Source organism: Papio anubis, chromosome 2, assembly GCF_008728515.1.
Source record: "Papio anubis isolate 15944 chromosome 2, Panubis1.0, whole genome shotgun sequence".
In the NCBI taxonomy this organism is placed as follows: Eukaryota; Metazoa; Chordata; class Mammalia; order Primates; family Cercopithecidae; genus Papio; species Papio anubis.
The window spans coordinates 152,821,197-152,844,247 of record NC_044977.1 but is presented as its reverse complement, the minus strand read 5'-3'; the positions used below and the strand labels follow the sequence as shown (position 1 = coordinate 152,844,247).

General features: G+C 48.2%; 1 protein-coding gene and 1 pseudogene across 2 annotated transcripts in view; one reads left to right on the top strand and one right to left on the bottom strand.

The window, feature by feature from the left end:
- Positions 1-10,539, bottom strand: part of PIK3CB (phosphatidylinositol-4,5-bisphosphate 3-kinase catalytic subunit beta) — a 186,063-nt gene extending 175,524 nt beyond the window's left edge. Inside the window, exon 1 of one of the 2 annotated variants that reach the window (XM_009201618.4) lies at positions 10,298-10,539. The gene's annotated coding sequence lies outside the window, so the exon portion shown is untranslated. The remainder of the gene's footprint in view (positions 1-10,297) is intronic. The other variant, XM_017955846.2, reaches the window with a different exon arrangement.
- On the top strand, positions 1,262-2,635 carry LOC101008346 (annotated as a pseudogene).
- Positions 10,540-23,051: the final 12,512 nt, after the last annotated feature.

Genomic DNA, 23,051 nt, shown 5'->3' with positions numbered 1-23,051 from the left:
TACCCATGGATTTAGTTTAATCCATATAATCCTCCCCCTACAGGCATGGATAATCAGGATCGCATTTCCCTTGAGGGCAAATCAGCATGTGCCTGGTGGTCTCCCGAATGCCTGAAGCACCAGAAGACAAACTACAGGACCAGGGATGCTGTCCTTCTTGGGTCTGCACTAGGGAGAATTCTGAGTGCAGACCTACCTCTAGCAATACTATAATATAGGAGATGACTGTTGAGATTAACATTCTTGATTCTAGCAATAAGCTAGCTACTCCCAGTTAAAGGGTCAACCTCATGTGATCTGCTAAACATCTGAGGAGCTGTTAAAAGAAAATAAGGAGGCCGGGCGCGGTGGCTCAAGCCTGTAATCCCAGCACTTTGGGAGGCCGAGACGGGCGGATCACGAGGTCAGGAGATCGAGACCATCCTGGCTAACACGGTGAAACCCCGTCTCTATTAAGAAATACAAAAGAAAATAAGGAGATATGGCCAGGCTTTGGGGCTCACGCCTGTAATCCCAACACTTCGGAGGCCGAGGCAGGCAGACCCACCTGAGGTTGGGAGTTTGAGACCAGAAGAATTGCTTGAACCCGGGAGGCGGAGGTTGCAGTGAGCTGAGATCACGCCATTGCACTCCAGCCTGGGCAACAAGAGCGAAACTCCACCTCAAAAAAAAAAAAAGAAAAGAAATGAAGGAGTTATACATTCTCAGGGAGAAGGGGGGTCAAAAAGAAAGATCCGGCCGGGCGCGGTGGCTCAAGCCTGTAATCCCAGCACTTTGGGAGGCCGAGGCGGGTGGATCACGAGGTCAGGAGATCGAGACCATCCTGGCTAACATGGTGAAACCCCGTCTCTACTAAAAATACAAAAAACTAGCCCGGCGTGGTGGCGGGCGCCTGTAGTCCCAGCTACTCGGAGGCTGAGGCGGGAGAATGGCGTGAACCCGGGAGGCGGAGCTTGCAGTGAGCCGAGATCGCGCCACTGCACTCCAGCCTGGGCGACAGAGCGAGACTCCGTCTCAAAAAAAAAAAAAAAAAAAGAAAGATCCTAGGCTGGGTGCCATGACTCACACCTGTAATCCCAGCTCTTTGGAAGGCCAAGGCAGGCAGATCACTTGAGCTCAGGAGTTTGAGAACAGCCTGGGCAACATGGTGAAACCCTGCCTCTACAAAATGCCACCCAAAAAAAAAAAAAAATTAGCCGGGCATAGTGGTGCATGCCTGTACTCCCAGTACTCAGGAGGCTGGAAGGATCACTTGAACCTGGGGCGGTCAAGGCTGCAGTGGGCCATGATTGCACCACTGCACTCCAATCTGGGTGACAGAGTGAGACTCTGTCAAAAAAAAAAGATTTGAGAAGGCAGCTACGGAGATGGGAAAGGACTCCTTCAAGTATGCCTGGGTGGGTCTTAGATAAACTGAAAGCTGAGTATGAACATAGTATCACCACTGATATCTCCCTATGAAAATATGAGAACAACAAGTATTACGTTACTATCACTGATGCTCCAGAAGACAGAGACCTTATCAATAACATGATAATAGGGACATCTCAGGCTGACTGCTGTTCCGATTGTTGCAGCTGGTGTTGGAGAATTTAAAGCTAGTATCTCCATAAATGGGCAGACCTTTCAGCATGCCCTTCTGGCTTATACGCTGAGTGTGAAGCAACTAATTGTTGGTGTTAACAAAATGGATTCCACTGAGCCATCCTACAGCCAATAGAGATATAAGGAAATCATTAAGGAAGTCAGCACTTACATTAAGAAAACTGGCTACAACCCTGATACAGTAGCATTTATGCAAACTTCTGGTAGGAATAGTGACAACATGCTGAAGCCAAGTGATAATATGCCTTGGTCCATGGGATAGAAAGTCGCCTATAAAGATGGCAATGCCAGGGGAACAATGCTGCTCGAAGCTCTGGACTGCATCCTACCACCAACTCATCCAACTGACAGACCCTTGCATCTGTCTCTCCAGGATGTCTACAAAACTGGTGGTATTGGTACTGTGCCTATAGGCCAGGTGGAGACTGGTGTTCTCAAACCTGGAATGGTGGTCACCTTTGCTCCAGTCAATGTTACAAGTGAAGCAGTCTGTTGAAATGCACCATTAAGCTTTGGGTGAAGCTCTTCCTGCAGACAATGTGGACTTTAATGTTAAGAATGTGTCTGTCAAAGATGTTCATCATGGCAATGTTGCTGGTGACAGCAAAAATGACCCACCAATGGAAACAGCTGGCTTCACTGCTCAAGTAATTATCCTGAACCATCCAGGCCAAATCAGTGCTGGCTATGCCACTGTACTGGATTGTCACATAGCTCACATTGCTTGCAAGTTTGCTGACCTGATGAAAAAAGATTGATCACCATTCTGGTAAGAAGCTGGAAGATGGCCCTAAATTCTCAAAGTCTGGTGATGCTTCCATAGTTGATATGGTTCCTGGCAAGCCAATGTATGTTGAGAGCTTCTAGGACTGTCCTCCTCTGGGTCATTTTGCTGCTCATGATATGAAACGGAGAGTTGCTGTGGGTGTCATCAAAGCAGCGGACAACAAGGCTGCTGGAGTTGGCAAGGTCACCAAGTCTGCCCAGAAAGCTCAGAAGGCTAAATGAATATTATCCCTAATACCTGCCACCTCAGTCTTAATCGGTGGTGGAAGAACAGCCTCAGAACTGTTTGTTTCAATCAGCCATTTAGGTTTAACAGTAAACTGGTTAACGATAACAATGCACCGTAAACCCTTCAGAAGAAAAGGAGAATGTGTTATGGACCATTTTGGGTTTCTGTTTTTTGTTTTTTTTGGAATGTGGCAGTTTAAAATTACTAGCTTTTGAAATCAGTAGTTTTTAATGGAAACAACTGCACCAAAAATTGGTCACAGAATTTTGAGACCCATCAAAGCAAAGTTATTGAGGAAAAAAAAAGACATATGGTAACTCTAAACCAAATAGTTCAGAGCATACATACACATACATTCTTACAACATATACACTCTCTCCCACACGCATGCAACGAGAGGGTCTCAGATTCAAAAACTAAGTTGTCTAATTAAACTAAAAATTCCTGGACAGGTGCAGCGGCTTACGTCTGTAATCTCAGCACTTTGGGAGGCCAAGGCGGGTGGATTACGAGGTCAGGAGATCGAGACCATCCTGGCTAATACTGTAAAACACCATCTCTACTAAAAAACTACAAAAAAAATTAGCTGGGCGTGGTGGTGGGCACCTGTAATCCCAGCTACTCAGGAGGCTGAGGCAGGAGAATGGCGTGAACCTGGGAGGCGGAGCTTTCGGTGAGATGAGATCGCGCCACTGCACTCCAGCCTGGGCAATAGAGCGAGACTCAGTCTCAAAAAAAAAGGTACCCGATAGAATAGTAACTCTAGGGTCTCTGGTTACTCTCTAATTTGCCCAAATCTGGAACCAAAAAAGGGGGAATGTGTTCAGGATACACATTGTACATTCAGTCAAAAGATTTTATAACTAATTTCATTCCTACATTTATTCACTCAACATTAACTAAATTTTCCAGGCATTGTTCTGGTTCCTGAAAATACTCCAGGGAAGACAAGGTCCCTGCCATCATGGAGCTTATATTATATTGGAGGAAAAAGACCATAAATAAATGAACAAGAAAATAAGCAAGCTGGGAGAGGCGAAATGTGCCTAAAGCTACTGGGGAGGCTGAGGAAGGAGGATCACTCGATACCAGAAGTTCAAGGCTGTAGTGCCCTATGATACCACTTGTGAATGGCCACTGAACTCCAGCTTGGGAAACATAAGGAGACCCCGCCTCTAAAAAAAATTTTTTTTTTTCTGGGATGGAGTTTCACTCTTGTTGCCCAGGCTGGAGTGCAATGGTGCAACTTGGCTCACTGCAGACTCCGCCTCCCGTGTTCAAGCGATTCTCCTGCTTCAGCCTCCAGAGTAGCTGGGATTACAGGCACATGCCACCATGCCCAGCTAATTTTTTTTTTTTTTTTGTATTTTTAGTAGAGATGGGTTTCGCCATGTTGGCAAGGCTGGTCTCGAACTCCTGACCTTAGGTGATCCGCCCACCTCGGCCTCCCAAAGTTCTGGAATTACAAGCGTGAGCCACCGTGTCCAGCCAAATTTTTATATATATATATATATTTTTTTAGCACTCAGATTATGACAGATAAAACAAAAATTTAATAAAAATAAATAAAGGCTGAGATGGGTGGATTGCTTCAGCCTACGAGTTCAAGACCCTTGAGAAACATAGCAAGATCCCATCTCTATTTTAAAAATAAAATACAATAAAAATAAACAATAATTCGCTGGCATGCAGATAAAGTTTGGGATTTACTTTAGGGTAATGAAAATCCACTGGAACAGAATAAGTAAAAATCACTCTGACTGCTGTGTGAAAAATAGAGTAAGAACAGAGGCAAGGAGACCAGTTAGGAAGGCACTACCCAGGAAGAATTGGGGTAGTGGGAATAAAAATAAAATGAAAATAAACATATGTAGGATATATTTTGGAAGTAAAATTCAGTGTCCTCAAGGACTGGCTGTGTGTACAGTGAGGGAGGAGGAGACAAAGGGATAAATTGAACATAACCACTATATTTTACACTCAAACCGGATGGGAAGTGGGGCAGAGGGGTGCTATTATGACATGGAAACTACTAGGGTTAGCCGGGCGTGGTGGCTTGCGCCTATAATCCCAGCTACTTGGGAGGCTAAGACAGGAGAATCGCTCGAACCCAGGAGGCGGAGGTTGCAGTGAGGGGGAGATTGCAGTGAGCCGAGATCGCACCACTGCACTCCAGCCTGGGTGACAGAGCAAGACTCCCTCTGGCTTGCTGGGGCGAGGGGAAAAGAAAAGCGCTGGCCAGGCTCGGTGGCTCACGCCTGTAATCACCAGCACTTTGGGAGGCCAAGGCGGGCAGATCACAAGGTCAGGAGTTTGAGACCAGCCTGACCAATATAGTGAAACCTGTCTCTACTAAAAATACAAAAATTAGCCGGGAGTGGTGGTGCGCGCCTGTAATCCCAGCTATGCAGGAAGTTGAGGCAGGAGAATCCCTTGAACCCGGGAGGCGGGGGTTGCAGTGAACCAGGATGGCGCCACCGCACTCCAGATTGGGCGACAGAGCTAGACTCCGTCTCAGAAAAAAAAAAAAAAACCTGGGCACGGTAGCTCACACCTGTAATCCCAGCACTTTGGAAGGCCAAGGTGGGCGGATCACTTGAGCCCAGGAGTTCGACACCAGCCTGGCCAACATAGTGAAACCCATATTTCTACTAAAAATACAAAAATTAGAGGGACATGGTGGTGGGTGCCTGTAATCCCAGCTACTAGGGAGGCTGAGGCAGGAGAACCGCTGAAACAGGAAGGTGGGGGTTGCAGTGAGCCGAGATCGCGCCACTGCACTCCAGCCTGGGCAACAACAGCAACACTCGGGGAGGGGAGAAGAAGGAGAGGAAGGAGAGACAGAAAGGAAAGAAAGAAAGAAAACTGCTAGGGAAGGAACAGGAACGGGAATCAAGAGCTCCATGTGAACCTGTTACATTGAAAGATGCCTAAAAACAGACGAAATTAAGAGGTCATGTAGGCAGGCAGAAGACTGAAGTTCAGGACTAGAGATAAAAATCTGAGAGGCAACAGCACTTAACAACAATTTACTTACTTTTAGTTTTTCTACTAAAAATAAATAAACCACAGGACAGGACAACATGAGATCATTCAGGAAGAACACAGGTAGAGAAAGGAATAGGGACATGTCGGAAGCCCTGGGACATTAGAATGTTTTGAACTCAACAAGAGAAGGAAAAGTCAAGAGAGTGAACAGGAGGAAAGCCATAAAACTCGAGTATCCTAGAAGGTTCCTTTATATAATGCGATTTTCTAGTACACCACCACAACCACCCCCTGCCCACCACACAGTCATCCAAATTCTGTAAATTAAAAAAAGGGGGCCAGGCGCGGTAGCTCACGCCTGTAACCCCAGCACTTTGGGAGGACGAGGTAGGCGGATCACCTGAGGTCGGCAGTTCCAGACCCGTCTGGCCAATATGGTGAAATGCCGTCTCCACTAAAAACACAAAAAATTAGCCAGACGTGGTGGCGCACGCCTGTAATCCTAGATACTCGGGAGGCTGAGGCAGAATTGCTTGAACCCAGGAAGCGGAGGTCACAGCCAGCCAAGATGGCGCCACTGCACTCCAGCCTTAACGACAGAGCACGACTTCCGTCTCAAATCGGGGCGGGGCGCGGTGGCTCACGTCTGCAATCCCAGCACTTCCGGAGACCAAGGCGAGTGGATCACGAGGTCAGGAAATCAAGACCACCCTGACTAAGATGGTGAAACCCCGTCTCTACTGAAAAAATACAAAAAATTAGCCGGGCGTGGTGGCCGGCGCCTGTGGTCCCAGGTACTGGGGAGGCTGAGGCAGGAAAATGGCGTGAACCCAGGAGGCGGAGCTTGCAGTGAGGCGAGATCGCGCCACTGCACTCCAGCCTGGGCGACAGAGTGAGACTCCGTCTCTAAATAAACAAAACAAAATAAAATAAAATAAAAAATAGTGCCGGGCGCGGTGGTTCACGCCTGTAATCCCAGCACTTTGGAAGGCTGAGGCGGCAGGATCACCTGAGGTCAGGAGTTCAAGACCAGCCTGGCCACCAACATGGAGAAACCCCGCTCTACCAAAAATACAAAAAATTAGCTGGGCATGGTGGCAGCCGCCTGTAATCCCAACGACTTGCGAAACTGAGGCAGGAGAATTGCTTGAACCCGGGAGGCAAAGGTTGCAGTGAGCAGAGATCGCGCATTGCACTCCAGCCTGGGCAACAAGAGCAAAATTCCGTCTCAAAAATAAATAAATAGCCGGCCCGGTGCGGTGGCTCACGCCTGTAATCCCAGCACCAGCACTTTGGGAAGCCGAGGCGGGCGGATCACGAGGTCAGGAGATCGAGACCATCCTGGCTAACACGGTGAAACCCCGTCTCTACTAAAAATACAAAAAATTAGCCGGGCGCTGTGGCGGGCGCCTGTAGTCCCAGCTACTTAGGAGGCTTAGGCAGGAAAATGGCGTGAACCCGGGAGGCGGAGCTTGCAGTAAGCCGAGATCGCGCCACTACAGTCCAGCCTGGGCGGAGCGAGACTCCATCTCAAATAAATAAATAAATAAATAAATTATAAAATATAAAATATAAAATAAGTAAATTATTTACTTATTGGGGCCGAGCACAGTGGCTCACACCTGTAAACCCAGCACTTTGGGAGGCCAAGACGGGAAGATCATGAGGTCAAAAGATTGAGACCATCCTGGCCAACATGGTGAAACCCCATCTCTGCTAAAAATACAAAAAGTAGCTGGGTGTGGTGGTGTGCACCTGTAGTCCCAGCTAATTTGGAGGCTGAGGCAGGAGAATCCCTGGAACCCGGGAAGTCACAGTGAGCGGAGATCATGCTATTGCACTCCAGCCGGGTGACAGAGCGAGACTCTGTCTCAAAACAAACAAACAAAACAGAGGCCCGTAAGACTGGGTAACATCCCCACAGCCCCAGCTGTTTTTACCCAGGTTGAGGCCTAAAACCAAGAGGTGACTTCTGACTCCCAGCCTTTTCACAGTAGCTAGCAGTAGTTCTACTGTTGAGTCCAATAGTCTAAGCTAGACAACCGGGAAAACCTCAAGAAAGAACATAATTTAGACTACAGTGTTCGTTTTTAACTTTTTTCCATATAGTTGGCTGACATTCACAAAGCAAGTTGAAGCAAAAGCCTTTATGGATGAGTCTCTAAGAACACCAAGAAAGATAGGCAAGAGGTGAAAAATGACAAATCAAAACCCAACTTGATTTTCAACACTTCTAAAAAACACTCCGAAGGTGGTGGACTCAGGGTGTGAATCAGTGGTGTAAACTAGATTTTTGTTTCTTAAGTCATTTCGGCTTTAGTGAATACAATCTGTTTAAACCTTTAAGATTTTCACTTTTGGCTGGTGGCTGTGGTTCATGCCTGTAATCCCAGCATTTTGGGAGGCCAAGGCTGGCAGATCATTTGGGCCCAGTGGATCATTTGAGCCCAGGAGATCAAGACCAGGTTGGCCAACATGGCGAAACCTCCTCTCTACCAAAAATACAAAGACGGGGCGGTGCACAGTGGCTTCCGCCTGTAATCCCAGCACTTTGGGAGGCCGAGGCAGGAGGATCAGCTGAGGTTGGGAGTTCGAGACCACCCCGACCAACATGGAGAACCCCGTCTCTACTAAAAAAAAAATAAAAAATAAAAAAATTCAAAATTAGCGGGGTGTGGGGCACATGCCTGTAATCCCAGCTACTCGAGAGGCTAAGGCAGGGGAATCGCTTGAACCCGGGAGGTAGACATTGAGTGAGCCGGAGATCGCATCATTGCACTCCAGCTTACACAACAAAAGGGAAACTTCGTCTCAAAAAAAAAAAAAAAAAAAATGAAAGATTGGCTGGGCGTGGTGGCACGCGCCTGTAGCCTTAGCTACTAGGGAGGCTGAGGCAGGAGGATCGATTGAACCCGGGAGGCTGAGGTTGCAGTGAGACAAGATGGCGACACTGCACTCCAGCCTGGGCGACAGGGCAACACCCTGTCTCAAAAAACAATTGAAAAAAAAAAAGAAAGATTCGGTCTCAAAAAGATTTTTTTTTTTTTCTTTTTGAGACAGGTTATTGCTCTGTTGCCCAGGCTGGAGTCCAGTGGTGCCATCTCGGCTCACTGCGACCTCCGCCTGCCGGATTCAAGGGATTCTCCTGCCTCAGCCTCCCAAGTAGTTGGGATTACAGGTGCCCGCCACGGCGCCCTCCACCAGGCCGCACCCCACCACGCCCGGCTAATTGTTGTGTCTTTGGTAGAGACGGGTTTCGCCATGTTGCTCGGGCTGGTGTCGAACTCCTGGGCTCAAGCGATCCGCCCGCCTCAGCCTCCCAAAGTGCTGGGATTATAGGCGTGAGCCAAAGGGCCCTGTCAGAAAAAAGATTGTACTTTCTTCCATACCTGGATTCTGAAACTGGGCTAAGATCCTTATCTGACCACCCGTTCCGGTGCTAAATTATTATGACTTAAACAGTTCTGCTTTTACCATAAAATCTTACAATGTAGCATGAAAATCCCCAAATGATTAATGATCTGCTGAGACCTCTGACTCGTTGGAGATAATTTTATTACGAATCTTATCTCCAAACTTCCATTCAGTGCTTCAAAATAAGTACTCATCTTATTTAATTATCATGACTTCACCAGACAGTCACACTGCCCACAATGATGTTTACAAAAGCACTTGTCACTCCCTTTGGATGTAGCAATGCAGAAAAAAGAGTCTGTTTCCATACTCTTCGTGTGTTTATACTCTGTAACAAGTGGCAGAGTTCAAGCGTCACTTGAGATGAAACAGCAAAGCACTTTAAGTTTATGTCCCACCATCTTTCATCCTAAGCGAATCCCGAATTCGCTTGGTTTCATTTCAGCAGTAATTCCCACTCAGTATCTGAGACAGGCTTCCAATTCAGCCCCTGCGGGAAAAGAGACTGCAGGATTCTAGTAAAGAGACTATAGGATTCTATTTCGGCCACTGCGAGGTAACAGGCTCCAATATTAAGCAACTCCAGTATCGGTTATTGCAACACCAGAGCAGATCGGAAATAACTGTGCCCCCAAACGCACGCCAGCATCCAGGAATTAGCAATAGCTAACACGAGATGCTGCAGCAGGGATATCATTTACTTAGCACTTGTTCAGTTATGCCTAACCTCAAAACAACCCTATGGTGTATGTATTATTATTTCCATTTAACACATCAGGATATTTTGGTCCAAAGCCCCAGGACTGGTCAGCTTCGGCGTTGGGATTCGAAAACACGTTCGTAACCTAATAACCCTGGGTCCACGCCTCTGAAATACACTTCTGCGCAAAAAGGCACCTGAGGGTCGGGAAGTTCCGGAGATGTCCGCATATACACGCGACGCCGTCTCTCCACAGAGACGCCCATCAGGAACGGGACCCAAAGCGCCAGTGGCCCGGGACGCCCGGCAGTGTCTCTGCCGCCCGGGGGCCGGGGGGCGCCACTCACCTTGGAGAGCCCCGGGCGGGCCGCAACCAAGCCAGGCGCCCCCACCGGCCGGCAGGCGGTTATCCTCCAAGCTGGCAGGAAGCGCGGTGCGACCACAAGAGTCGCCAGCACCGCAGGTATCAGCAAGCTAGAGCGCACCGCCAGCCCGCCCGGGGGCACCGCAGCCGGCGCCGCGACCCAGCCGCCCCTCAGCCGCGCCGCATCCGGGTCCCGCGCCGCCGCACTCACCTGCCTGGCGCTCCGCCGCCGCCGCCGCCTGCTACTATTCCAAGTGCGCGGTCAGCAGCCCAGGCCGCCGCAACCGCTCCGCTCCGGCGCCCCCATCCCTACCTCTCTCGATCCACCTCCCGCCTGCCCCGCGCAGCACTACACTCGCCCGCCTCCCACTGCCATGGCCCGCTCCGCCGCAGCAGCCGCACAGGCCGACGGAGCACGCGCGCGCCGCCGCCGTACCCGCGCCCGTGTGCGCGCGCGCGAGCCTCTCAGGCCGTCATCCCAGCAGCCCCCGCCCCGCCCTGCACCGCCCTCGGGCCAATCCCGGGCCCCGCGGTGGCGGCGGCGGCAGCTGGGCTGGCAGGGCGTGGGGAGAGGCCTCACTGCCTATCCCTCTCCCGCTGCCAGCCGGGCTGCGACGCTGCTGCACGGCCTTTCCTAACTCTCTGGGTCTCCCAGAGGCCTGCGGAATAGGGAATCCCCGGCAAGCCGCCTTCAGGAGAGACCCATCGCCCGCTGCGCCTTCCATAACCTCCTCCCGAGAGACTCCTCTGTTCCTAGGTTCCTTGCTAGCCTTTTCTTCCCAGTCCTTCTCCCTGTTCTGCGACATGGACTGACTCCTGAATTCTTGGACGCAGCACTTATTTTTTTCCCGCTACCCGTCGTGGTCTTTTACTCCCTTTGTGGGGATAGGGCGCTAGCTCGGCTGCCTCACAGCTGACCCTTCAGTCCCTATACTGTGAATGGTTGTTTCAAGGGAAAAGTCCAGCGTTTCAAGCCCAAGATTCTTGTTCTTTGTTCAATTTTGCAATAACAGCACCTAACATTTGTCTGTAGAGCCTTAAACTTTACCCCTTTTTGCCTACCTTGTCTCCTGTTACCTATGACCTCAACCACGAAATATCACAGTCCTCTTTCTGGTGGGACACATAAATTTTACTTACCGAGAACCAACATTTTAACCCACTCCAACGCTACTATATTCTAACGTAATGCTCCTATGTTACCCTGGACAAACAGCTGAGTAGTCAGGGATAAAATCTAGAAGTACAATATAATAAAAAGCAAACGTGACAAATCAATTAAGTGACAAACCAATAGTTTATTTGAGAAATGATCCTAGTTTTTTTTTAATTTTGGTTTGTTTTATTTATTTATTTATTTATTTATTTATATATTTTGAATTAGAGTTTTGCTGCTGTTGCCCAGGCTGGAGTGTAATGGCACGATCTTGGCTCACCGCAACCTCCGCCTCTCTGGTTCAAGCGATTCTCCTGCCTCAACCTTCCTGAGTAGCTGGGATTACAGGCATGCGCCACCACGCCCGGCTAGTTTTGTATTTTTAGTAGAGACGGGTTTTCTCCACGTTGGTCAGGGTGGTCTCGAACTCCCGACCTCAGGTGATCCGCCCGCCTCGGCCTCCCAAAGTGCTGGGATTACAGACACGAGCCACCGCGCCCGGCCAATGATCCTGGTTTTAATTGACTTTCCATTTAAAGCAAGAACATTCAAAAATAAATTCCAGAAGAGGCTGGGAGTGGTGGCTCACACCTGTAATACCAACACTTTAGGAGGCCGAAGTGGACAGATCACTTGAGCCCAGGAGTTCAAACCCAGCCTGGGCAATATAGCGAGACTAACAAAAGTGACGTGAGTGTGGTGATGTGCATCTGTTGTCCCAGCTACTTGGGAGGCTGAGGTGGGAGGATCACATGAGCCTGGGAAGTCGAGGCTGGTGTTACTCGAGATAGTGCAATAGCGCCACTGCACTCCAGCCTGGGAAATAGAGCAAGACCCTGTCTGGGAAGAAGAAGAAAAAAAAAATCCAGAATTTAAAAATACAAAAATTTACAAAACAAAAACTTAAGAGGAAAAAAAAAATTTTTTTGAGACAGAGTCTCATTGTGTTGCCCAGGCTGGAGTGCAGTGGCACCATCTCAGCTCATGGCAACCTCCACCTCCCAGGTTCAAGCAATTCTCCTGCCTCAGCATCCAGAGTAGCTGGGATTACAGGTGTCCACCACCACACACGCCTAATTTTTTTTTTTTTCTTTTTTGAGACGGAGTCTTGCTCTGTCGCCAGGCTGGAGTACAGTGACACGATCTCATCTCACTGCAACTTCCGCCTCCTGAGTTCAAGGGATTCCCCTGCTTCAGCCTCTCAAGTAGCTGGGACTACAGGTGCGCACCACCACGCCCAGCTAATTTTTCGTATTTTAGTAGAAACGGGGTTTCACTGTGTTGGCCAGGATGGTCTCCATATCTTGACTTGGTGATCTGCCCGCCTCAGCCTCCCAAAAGTGCTGGGATTACTGGCCAGTGAGGCAGAAATTTAAAGCAAGACAGGAAGCCCAGAACTATTATAAAAAAAAGAAAAATATTTGCCTACATAAATATTTTGAAGTTTTTGCATGACCTCACAGTGACAAGTTTTGAAAAAGAAAAAACACAATAGGTTGGGCATGATGGCTCACGCCTGTAGTCCTGACACTTTGGGAGGCCGAGGCAGGTGAATCACCTGAAGCCGGGAGTTCAAGACCAGCCTGGCCAATATGGTAAAACCTCGTCTCTACTAAAAATACAAAAATTAGCCGGGCGTGGTGGTGTAGGCCTGTGAGCCCATCTACTCGGGAGGCTGAGGCGGGATAATCGTTTGAACCCAGGAGGCAGAGGTTGCAGTGAGCCAAGATTATGCCACTGCACTCCAGCCTGGGCAACAGTGCAAGACTCTGTCTCAAAAATAAATAAATAAATAATAGAAATGCATGGCCGGGTGCTGTGGCTCACGCCTATAATCCCACACTTTGAGAGGCAGAAGCGGGCGGATCACCTGAGGTCAGGAGTTCGAGACCAGCCTGACCAACATGGTGAAACCTTGTCTCTACTAAAAATACAAAAACTAGCCGACCATGGTGGCGGGCACCTGTAGTGCCAGCTACTCAGGAGGCTGAGACAGAATTGCTTGAACCCAGGAGATGGAGGTTGCAGTGAGCCAACATGGTGCCACTGCACTCCATCCTGGGCGACGGAGCTAGACTCCATCTCAAAAACGGAAAAAAAAATTAATTAATTAAATTAAAATCCATTTATAGAACCTCTTTTATGTTAGAGATATAATGTGTTGGCCAGGTGTGGTGGCTCACATCTGCAATCCTAGCACTTTGGGGGCCAAGGTAGGTGGATCTCTTGAGTAATTTTTTTTATTTTTATTTTTGAAAAGAGATATAATGTGTTTGCCATATTTTTCTGCAATTCTCTTCCATCTATTGTAGTTTTTTTCTTTTTCTTTTCTTTTCTTTTTTTTTTTTTTTTTTGAGTTGGAGTCTCACTCTGTCGCCAGGCAGTGGCATGATCTCGGCTCACTGCAACCTCTGCCTCCTGAGTTCAAGCGATTCTTCTGCCTCAGCCTCTCGAGTAGCTGCGACTAAAGGGGCGCATCACCACACCCAGCTAATTTTTTTTTTTTTTTTGTATTTTCAGTAGAGACAGGGTTTCACCACGTTGGCCAGGATGATCTCAATCTCTTGACCTTGTGATCTTCCCACGTCAGCCTCCCAAAGTGCTGGGATTACAGGTGTGAGCCACCATGCCCAGCCTTATTGTGTTTCTTCGTGTCGTGTCGTGTCGTGTCGTGTCGTGTCGTGTCGTGTCTTGTCTTGTCTTGTCTTGTCTTGTCTTGTCTTGTCTTGTCTTGTCTTTTGAAAAATAGTCTCACTCTGTCAACCAGGCTGGAGTGCAGTGGCATGATCTCGGCTCACTGCAACCTCCGCCTCCCAGGTTCAATTGATTCTCATGCCTCAGCCTCCAGAGTACCTGGGACTACAGGCCCACACCACCACATCTGGCTAATTTTGTTTTTATATTTTGTACAGATAGGGTATCACTGTGTTGGCCAGGCTGATCTTGAATGCCTGGGCTAAAGCGATCCACACACCTCAACTTCCCAAAGTGCTGGGATTGTAGGCATGAGTCACCATGGCCAGAAATAAGAATCTCTTTTTTTTTTTTTTTTTTTAAATGAGGCGGAGTCTTGCTCTGTCACTAGACTGGAGTGCAGTGGCATGATCTCAGCTCACTGCAACCTCTGCCTCCTGGGTTCAAGTGATTATCCTGACTCAGCCTCCCAAGTAGCTGGGACTACAGGCTCGTGCCACCACACCCAGCTAATTTTCTTATTTTTAGTAGAGATGGGGTTTCACCATATTAGCCAGGCTAGTCTCGAACTCCTCAGATCACCCGCCTCAGCTTCCCAAAGTGCTGCGATTACAGGTGTGAGCCACCCTGCCTGGCCGCCTTTTTTTTTTTTTTTTTTCCTGAGGGAGAGTCTTGCTCTGTTGCCCAGGCTGGAGTGCAATGGTGCAATCTCGCCTGCTCACTGCAACCTCCACCTCCTGAGTTCAACCAATTCTCCTGCCTCAGCCTCCCGAATAGCTGAGATTATAGGCACCCGACACCATGCCCCGACAATTTTTGTATTTTTTTAGATTCGGAGTTTCACCATATTGGCCAGGCTGGTCTTGAACTCCTGACCTCAGGTGATCTGCCTGCCTCGGCCTCCCAAAGTGGTGGGATTACGGGTGTGAGCCACCACACCCAGCCAATAATAAGAAACTTGAAAGATGAGTTCATCCTGGATGTAGGATGGGTCCAAACCCATTGACAAGTGTCCTTATAAGAGAAAGGCAAAGAGAGATATGACACAGAGAAACATAGAGAGGAGGGTAATGTGAAGAAGGAGGCAAAAGTTGGAGTGATACATCTACAAGCTGAAGAACACCAAAGATTGCTGCCTCTGTTTCTCCACTTCTTCAAATGCCTTCAAAAATCAGCACAAGGGGCTGGGCACAGTGGCTCATGCCTGTAATCCCAGCACTTTGGGAGGCCAAGGTGGGCAGATAACCTGAGGTCAGGAGTTCAAGACCAGCCTGGTCAATATGGGGAAACCCCATCTCTACAAGAATACAAAAATTAGCCAGGCATGATCGCAGGTACCTGTAATCCCAGATACTCGGGAGGCTGAGTCAAGAGAATCGCTTGACCCCAGGAGGTGAAGGTTCTTGTGAGCTGAGATCACACCACTGCACTCCAGCTTGGGCAACAGAGCAAGACTCTGTTTCAAAAAAAGAAAAAAAAAATTAGCACAAGGCCAGGCATGGTGGCTCATGCCTGTAATCCCAGCACTTTGCAAGGCCGAGGTGGGCAGCATCACCTGAGGTCAGAAGTTCAAGACCAGCCTGGCCAACATAGCAACCATCTCTACTTAAAATACAAAAATTAGGCGGGCATGGTGGTGTGCACCTGTAATCCCAGCTACTCAGGAGGCTGAGACAGGAGAATCATTTGAACCCAGGAGGCAGTGGTTGAAGTGACCCAAGATCACACCAATGCACTCCAGCCTGGGTGACAGAGTGAGGCTCCATCTCTTAAAAAAAAAAAAAAATGACCCAGTCACATGTGCCAAGGCCGTCAGTCTTGGGAGGGAAAGGACAGAAAGTAAAAAGCAGATGGAGAACAGGGGGGAAGAGGGAAGGGTGAGCAGCAGCCACTTAAAAGACAAATTCTGCAACAGAAAATTTTTTTTTTTTTTTTTTTGAGACGGAGTCTCGCTCTGTAGCCCAGGCTGGAGTGCAGTGGCCGGATCTCAGCTCACTGCAAGCTCCGCCTCCCGGGTTCACGCCATTCTCCGGCCTCAGCCTCCCGAGTAGCTGGGATGGCGCCCGCCACCTCGCCCGGCTATTTTTTGTATTTCTTAGTAGAGACGGGGTTTCACTGTGTTCACCAGGATGGTCTCGATCTCCTGACCTCGTGATCCGCCCATCTCGGCCTCCCAAAGTGCTGGGATTACAGGCTTGAGCCACCGCGCCCGGCCAGAAAATTAAACTTCAGGACCAGATGACAGGGCAGTGACATTGGATGGGGAGGGTGAAGCAAAAACCATTTTTGAATTTCTGCCTTTTCTTCAGGCAAGGTAATTTCACAAATGCCTGATTACTGCTAATATCACTTATAAACATAGAATGTATATGCGGCTTTAAAAGGGCACAACAGCTCACACCTATAATCTCAACACTTTGGGAGCCATAGGCAGGAAGACCTTTTGAGACGGAGTCTCACAGGTCTCCCAGGGTTGAGTGCGGTGGCCAGATCTCGCTCACTGTGCAAGCCTCCTGGGTTCACGCCATTCTCCCACCTCTCACAGTCTCGGTAGCTAGACTACAGGCGCCCGCCACCACGCCCGGCTAATTTTTTGTATTTTTAGTAGAGACGGGGTTTCACCGTGTTAGCCAGGATGGTCTCGATCTCCTGACCTCGTGATCCGCCCGTCTCGGCCTCCCAAAGTGCTGGGATTACAGGCTTGAGCCACCGCGCCCGGCGGCAGGAAGACCTTTTGAGGTCAGGATTTCAAGACCAGCCTGACCTTGAACTTGAAACAGAACTAGCAGAAATAGACCCTGTCTTTTTTTTTTTTTTTGAAGAGAGTCTCTCACTGTGTCACCCAGGCTGGAATGCAGTGTCATGATCTTGGCTCACTGCAACCTTTGCCTCCCAGGTTCAAGCCATTCTTCTGCCTCAGTCTCCTGAGTAGCTGGGACTATAGACCATGTCCGGCTAATTTTTTTGCAGTTTTAGTAGGGGCGGGGTTTCACCATGTTGACCAGGCTGGTCTTGAACTCCTGACCTTAGGTGATCAACCTGCCTCAGCCTCCCAAAGTGCTGAAATTACAGACGTGAGTCACAGAGCCCGGCCTTTTTTTTTTTTCCTTTTTTTTGAGACGGAGTCTTGCTGTGTCACCCAGGCTGGAGTGCAGTGGTGCCATCTTGGCTCACTGCAACCTCCGCATCCCAGGTTCAAGCAATTCTCTTGCCTCAGCCTCCTGAGTAGAGTAGCTGGGATTACAGGCACGTGCCACCACACCCAGCTAATTTTTGTATTTTTAGTAGAGACAGAGTTTTACCATGTTGGCCAGGTTGGTCTCAAACTCCTGACTTCAAGTGGTCCGCCCACCTTGGCCTCCCAAAGTGCTGGGATTACAGGCATGAGCCACTATGCCTGACCGACCCTCTGTTTACAAAAAAAATTTTTTTTAATTAGCTGAGTGTAGTGACATATGTCTGTAGTCCCAGCTACTAGGCATGGATAGCTTGAGCCCAGGAGTTTGAGGCTGCAGTGAGCTATGATCATGCCACTGCATTCTAGCCTGGATGACAGAGTAAGACCCGTTTCAAACAAACAAACAAACATCAACAAAAAAAAGGACTATCTGGGCTGGGCGCGGTGACTCACGCCTGTAATCCCAGAACTTTGCAAGGCCAAGGCAGGTGGATCACTTGAGGACAGGAGTTCGAGACCATCCTGGCCAACATGGTGAAACCCCTTTTCTATCAACAAAATACAAAAAATTAGCTGGGCGTGTTTGTGCGTCTCTGTAGTCCCAGCTACTTGGGAGGCTGAGGCACAAGAATTGATTGAACCCAGGAGCAGTGGTTGCAGTGAGCCAAGATCCTGCCACTGCACGCCTGGGCAACAGATTGAGATTCTGTCTCCAAAAAAAAAAAAAAAAGGCAGGGAGGCTATCTGGGATCAAACGATCCAGTCTCGTCATATTTGTATTTTATCTACTGCCGCCTCCCCAGGACCAAGATTAGTGCCTGACAAATAGTAGATGCTTAGTAAATATTCTTTTTTTTTTTTTTTGAGACAGGTTCTTGTTCTGTTGACCAGGCTGGAGTGCAGTGCAGTGATCTCTGCTCACTGCAACCTCCGCATCCCAGGTTCTAGCTATTCTCCTGTCTCAGACTCCGCTGAGATTACAGGCACCCACCACTATGCCCGGCTAATTTTTTGTATTTTTAGTAGAGACGGAGTTTCACCATGTTGGCCAGGCTAGTCTCGAACTCCTGACATTGTGATTAGCCTGCCTCAGCCTCCCAAAGTGCTGGGATTACAGGCGTGAGCCACCGCGCCCAGCTAATATTCTTTTTTTGAGATAGCATTTCATTCTGTCGCCCAGGCAGGAATGCAGTGGAACGATCACAGCTCACTGCAGTCTCAACTTTTTGGGCTCAAACCTTCCACCTCAGCCTCCAAAGTAGCTGGGACCACAGGCACACACCACCACACTTGGCAAATTTTATATATATATATATATATATATTTTTTTTTTTCTTTGAGATGGAGTCTTGCTCTATTGCCCAGGCTGGAGTGCAGTGACACAATCTCGGCTCACTGCAAGCTCTGCCTCCTGGGTTCATGCCATTCTCCTGCCTCAGCCTCCTGAGTAGCTGGGACTACAGGCACCCACCACCACTGACTGGATTTGAACTCCTGGGCTCAAGCAAATCTCCTGTACTAGCTTCCAAAGTAGTTGGAACTACAGGTGCATGCTAATGTGCCCAGTAAGGCTTTCTTTTGAAGAACAAATTACTCTCCTCTATGTACTTTTTTTGTTTTAGAAAGAGAGGGTTTTGCTCTGTCATCCAGACTGGAGTACTGTAGCGCAGTCATGGCTCACTGCAGCCTCAACCTCCCAGGCTCAGCTGATCCTCCCACCTCAGCCTCCTGAATAGCTAGGACCACAGTCATGTGCCAACATGCTCCCAGCTACTTTTTTCCCTTCCTTTCTTCCTTCCTTCCTTTCCTTCCTTCCTTTTTTCTTTTTTGAAACAGATGAAACGGAGTCTTGCTCTGTCACTAGGTTGAAGTGCAGTAGCCCAATCTCAGCTCACTGCAAACTCCCCTCCTGGGTTCAAGCGATTCTTCTGTCTCAGCCTCTTGAGTAGCTGGGATTACAGGTACCTGCCACCAAGACTGGCTAATTTTTGTATTTTCAGTAGAGATGAGGTTTCTCCAAGTTGGCCAGGCTGGTCTCAAACTCCTGAGCTCAAGCACTCCACCCACCTCAGCCTCCCAAAGTGCTGGAATTACAGGCTTGTATATACATTTTTATCCATGATTTTTAGGAAAGAGTTCAGTGTTCAGCTACACCAACATGCAATTTGCAGGGCTAGAAGCTGTAGGAAATAAGGACATTCTGAAAACAGGGAAGACCCCAGGTGTGGTGGCTCAAGCCTGTAATCCTAGCATTAAAGGAGGCCAAGGCAGGAGGATCACTTGAGCTCAGGAGTTCGATATCAGCCTGGGCAACATAGTAAGACCTCGTCTCTATAAAATATTTTAAAATATATATTAAAAAAAAAAAAGGGGGGAAAAGCCAGGCACTGGGATTACAGGCGGACTGAGCCACCGTCGCCCGGCCCGCAAACTAAGAGATATATGTTTTGAAGAAAAATTTGATAAAACACATACACACACACACACACACATATATTTATTACATTTATATACACCACACATAAAGAGGAGATTATAGCTGAATTATGTGATATTATGCAACTTTAAAAAGAATAAAGCAGCTGGGCACGGTGGCTCACGCTTGTAATTTGTACTTTGGGTGGCTAAGGTGAGCGAATCACGAGATCAAGAGTTCAAGACCAGCCTGAGCAACATAGTGAAACCCCGTCTCTACTAAAAATACAAAAGTTGGCTGAGTGTGGTGGCGTGTGCCTCTAATCCCAACTACTTGAGAGGCTGAGTCAGGGGAATAGCTTGAACCAGGGAGGTGGAAGGTTGCAGTGAGCCGAGATCTAGCCACCACACTCCAGCCTGGGCAATTGGGCAAGACTCCATCTCAAAAAAAAAAAAAAAGAAGAAGAAGAAGGCGGCTTGCAATCTTGTGAGAGGATGTCAAAAAAGAAATGAGACAATTCTGTGTATACTGATCTGAAACAATCTCTAAAATATTGTTTAGTTAAATCGGTAAGATGCAGAACAGTAAAGAAAGCTGCCGTAGATTATCATCAGAAAAACACAAGAAACTAACAGTTGTCTGGAAGAAGGAAAACTAGAGACTGGGAAAAAAAGGTGGAAGGGAGATTTAATTTTTATGGTTATTTTCTTTTATGCTATTTGAAATTTTTATTATGTGCACTTATTATATATATAGTATGTATATGTACGTATATATACACACGGTAAGGAAAACACATAAAAGGGCTGTAATTAGGCCTGGCACGGTGTCTCATGCCTGTAATCCCAGCACTTTCGGAAGCCGAGGTGGGCGAATCATGAGGTCAGGAGTTCGAGACCAGCGTGGACAACATAGTGAAACCCCATCTCTACTAAAAATACGGAAATTAGCAAGGCATGGTAGTACACACCTGTAGTCCCAGCTACTCAAGAGGCTGAGGCAGGAGAATCGCTTGAACCCGGGAGGTGGAGGTTGTGGTGAGCCAAGATCCAATCACTGCACTCCAGCCTGGGCAACAGAAGGAGATTCCATCTCAAAAAAAAAAAAAAAAGGGCTGTAATTTAGCGAGCTATGACCATCATTGAAAAAGGAGAGACAGGCCGGGTGCTGTAGCTCAGGTTTGTAATCCCAGCACTTTGGGCGTCCGAGGCAGGAGAATCACAAGGTCAGGAGTTTGAGACCAGCCTGACCAACCTAATGAAACCCCGGCTCTACTAAAAATACAAAAATTAGCTGGGCGTAGTGGAGTGTGCTTGTAATCCCAACGACTTGAGAGGCTGAGGCATGAGAATCGCTTGAACCTGGGAGGCGGAGGTTGCAGTGAGGCGAGATCGTGCCATTGCACTCCAGCCTGGGCGGCAGAGCGAGACTCCGTCTCAAAAAGAGAAAAAAAAAAAAAAGAAAAAAGGAGAGGCAAGGCTGGGCGTGGTGGCAGGCACCTATAATCCCAGCTACTCGGGAGGCTGAGGCAGGAGAATCATTTAAACCCGGGAGGCGGAGGTTGCAGTGAGCCGAGATCGCGCCATTGCACTCCAGCCTAGACAACAGGCCTCCGTGGAAAGGAGGAAAGAAGGAAGGGAGGAAGGGAGGAAGGGAGGAAGGGAGGAAGGGAGGAAAGGGAAGGAAGGGAGGAAGAGAAGGGAAGGGAGAGAAAGGAGGAAGGAAGGAAGGGCAAAGAGCAGGAGAGGAAGGGAGGAAGGGGTGGAGGAGCCTGGTGAGGAGGGAGTCAGTATGGGTGAGGGCACTTGAAGGGTGGGAAGTAGGCTCAGGGAGTAGCCTTACAAATCCAGAATGCCATCACATTGTATGTTTGTTTTTGTTTGTTTGTTTTCCTTTTCGAGACAAAACAAAACTCTTGTCACCCTAGTTGGAGTGCAGTGGCGTGATCACGGCTCACTGCAACCTCTACCACCTGAGCTGAAGCAATCTTCCTGCCTCAGCCACTGAAGTAGCCGGGACTACAGGCGCAAGCCACCATGCCTGGCTAATTTTTGTTATTTTCTTTGTAGAGACGGGGGTTTCACCATGCCGCTAGGCTGGTCTGGAACTCCTGAGCTCAAGCGATCCACCAGTCTGGGCCTCCCGAAGTTCTAGGATTGCAGGTATAAACCACCATGGCCAGCCTTGTTTATTTGTTTGTTTATTTATTTATTATTATTATTATTATTTTGAGACGGAGTCTCGCTCTGTCCCCCAGGCTGGAGTGCAGTGACGCGATCTCGGCTCACTGCAAGCTCTGCCTCCCGGGTTCATGCCATTCTCCTGCCTCAGCCTCCCAAGTAGCTGGGACTACAGACACCCGCCACCCACCACGCCCGGCTAATTTTTTTTGTATTTTTAGTAGAGACAGCGTTTCACCTTGTTAGCCAGGATGGTCTTGATCTCCTAACCTTGTGATCCGCTCGCCTTGGCCTCCCAAAGTGCTGGGATTACAGGCGTGAGCCACTGCGCTGGGCCCTTGTTTATTTTTTATTTTTATTTTGTTTTTCTTTGAGACAGGGTCTCACTCTGTCACACAGGCTGGAGTGCAGTGGCACCATCTCGGCTAACTTTTGTATGTTTTTGTAGAAATGGGATTTCATTATGTTGCCCGGAATGGTCTCCAACTCCTGAGTTCAAGTGATTGGCCGGCCTCGGTCTCCCAAAGTGCTGGGATTACAGGCGTGAGCCACTGCGCCCAGCCTCCTTCATACTGTGTGTTAAGTGCAAGTAGCCTTCAATCCTATTAACTTGTGACTCTAGAATAGTGTCATTCACTAAAGAAATATAAGTTGGTGTTGATAAATAATAAATCAGACACTTTAAAAACCAATTAGCATTGGTATGTGAAGTTAGCAAGATCAAAGATTGTATACCCGGTTCCCAAGGGGTTTAGAAGTGACTCTGCCTTGTGGAATGTGAACTATTCATCAACAAAGGTGCTGCCCTGTTTGTTGTGGACAAGCCATCCTAGGCTACAATTTAACCTGTTTTTATGTTTAAGGAAGATAATGTAATTAAACTAATATATACATAATCTGCTACCTTGAACACCTTGAATCAAGAATTTTCTGCCCCATTAAGGAGTCAAAGGCAGAAATATCTAAATTTGAATGCCAGTGGCCCATCTGCACTTTCACCCTGATTCATTCAAAACTGCATTTTTGGTGGAGAGCCTATGTACAGCGCCTTAGGGAGATCACAAAGCCTTATACTGGCAAAACAAACCCTAAGTTCAAAGGGATTACTTTAGCTTTTAAAAAAGTGCTCTGTCCCAGCCTTTTTCCTTTAAGAAAACAGCAAACCAAAGAGCTGACTTACTTAAGGGAGTTTGATGGTTTTTTTTGCACCAGGTTGTGATAGTTAAATCAAGCGGAGCTCACAGGTCTACAGCAGTCTTGAAATACCTATGCAAATGAATGGGGGAGCTTGCACGTACGGGATGGGTCTCCAAAACAAAAACCTGGATTGTGCAATCTGAA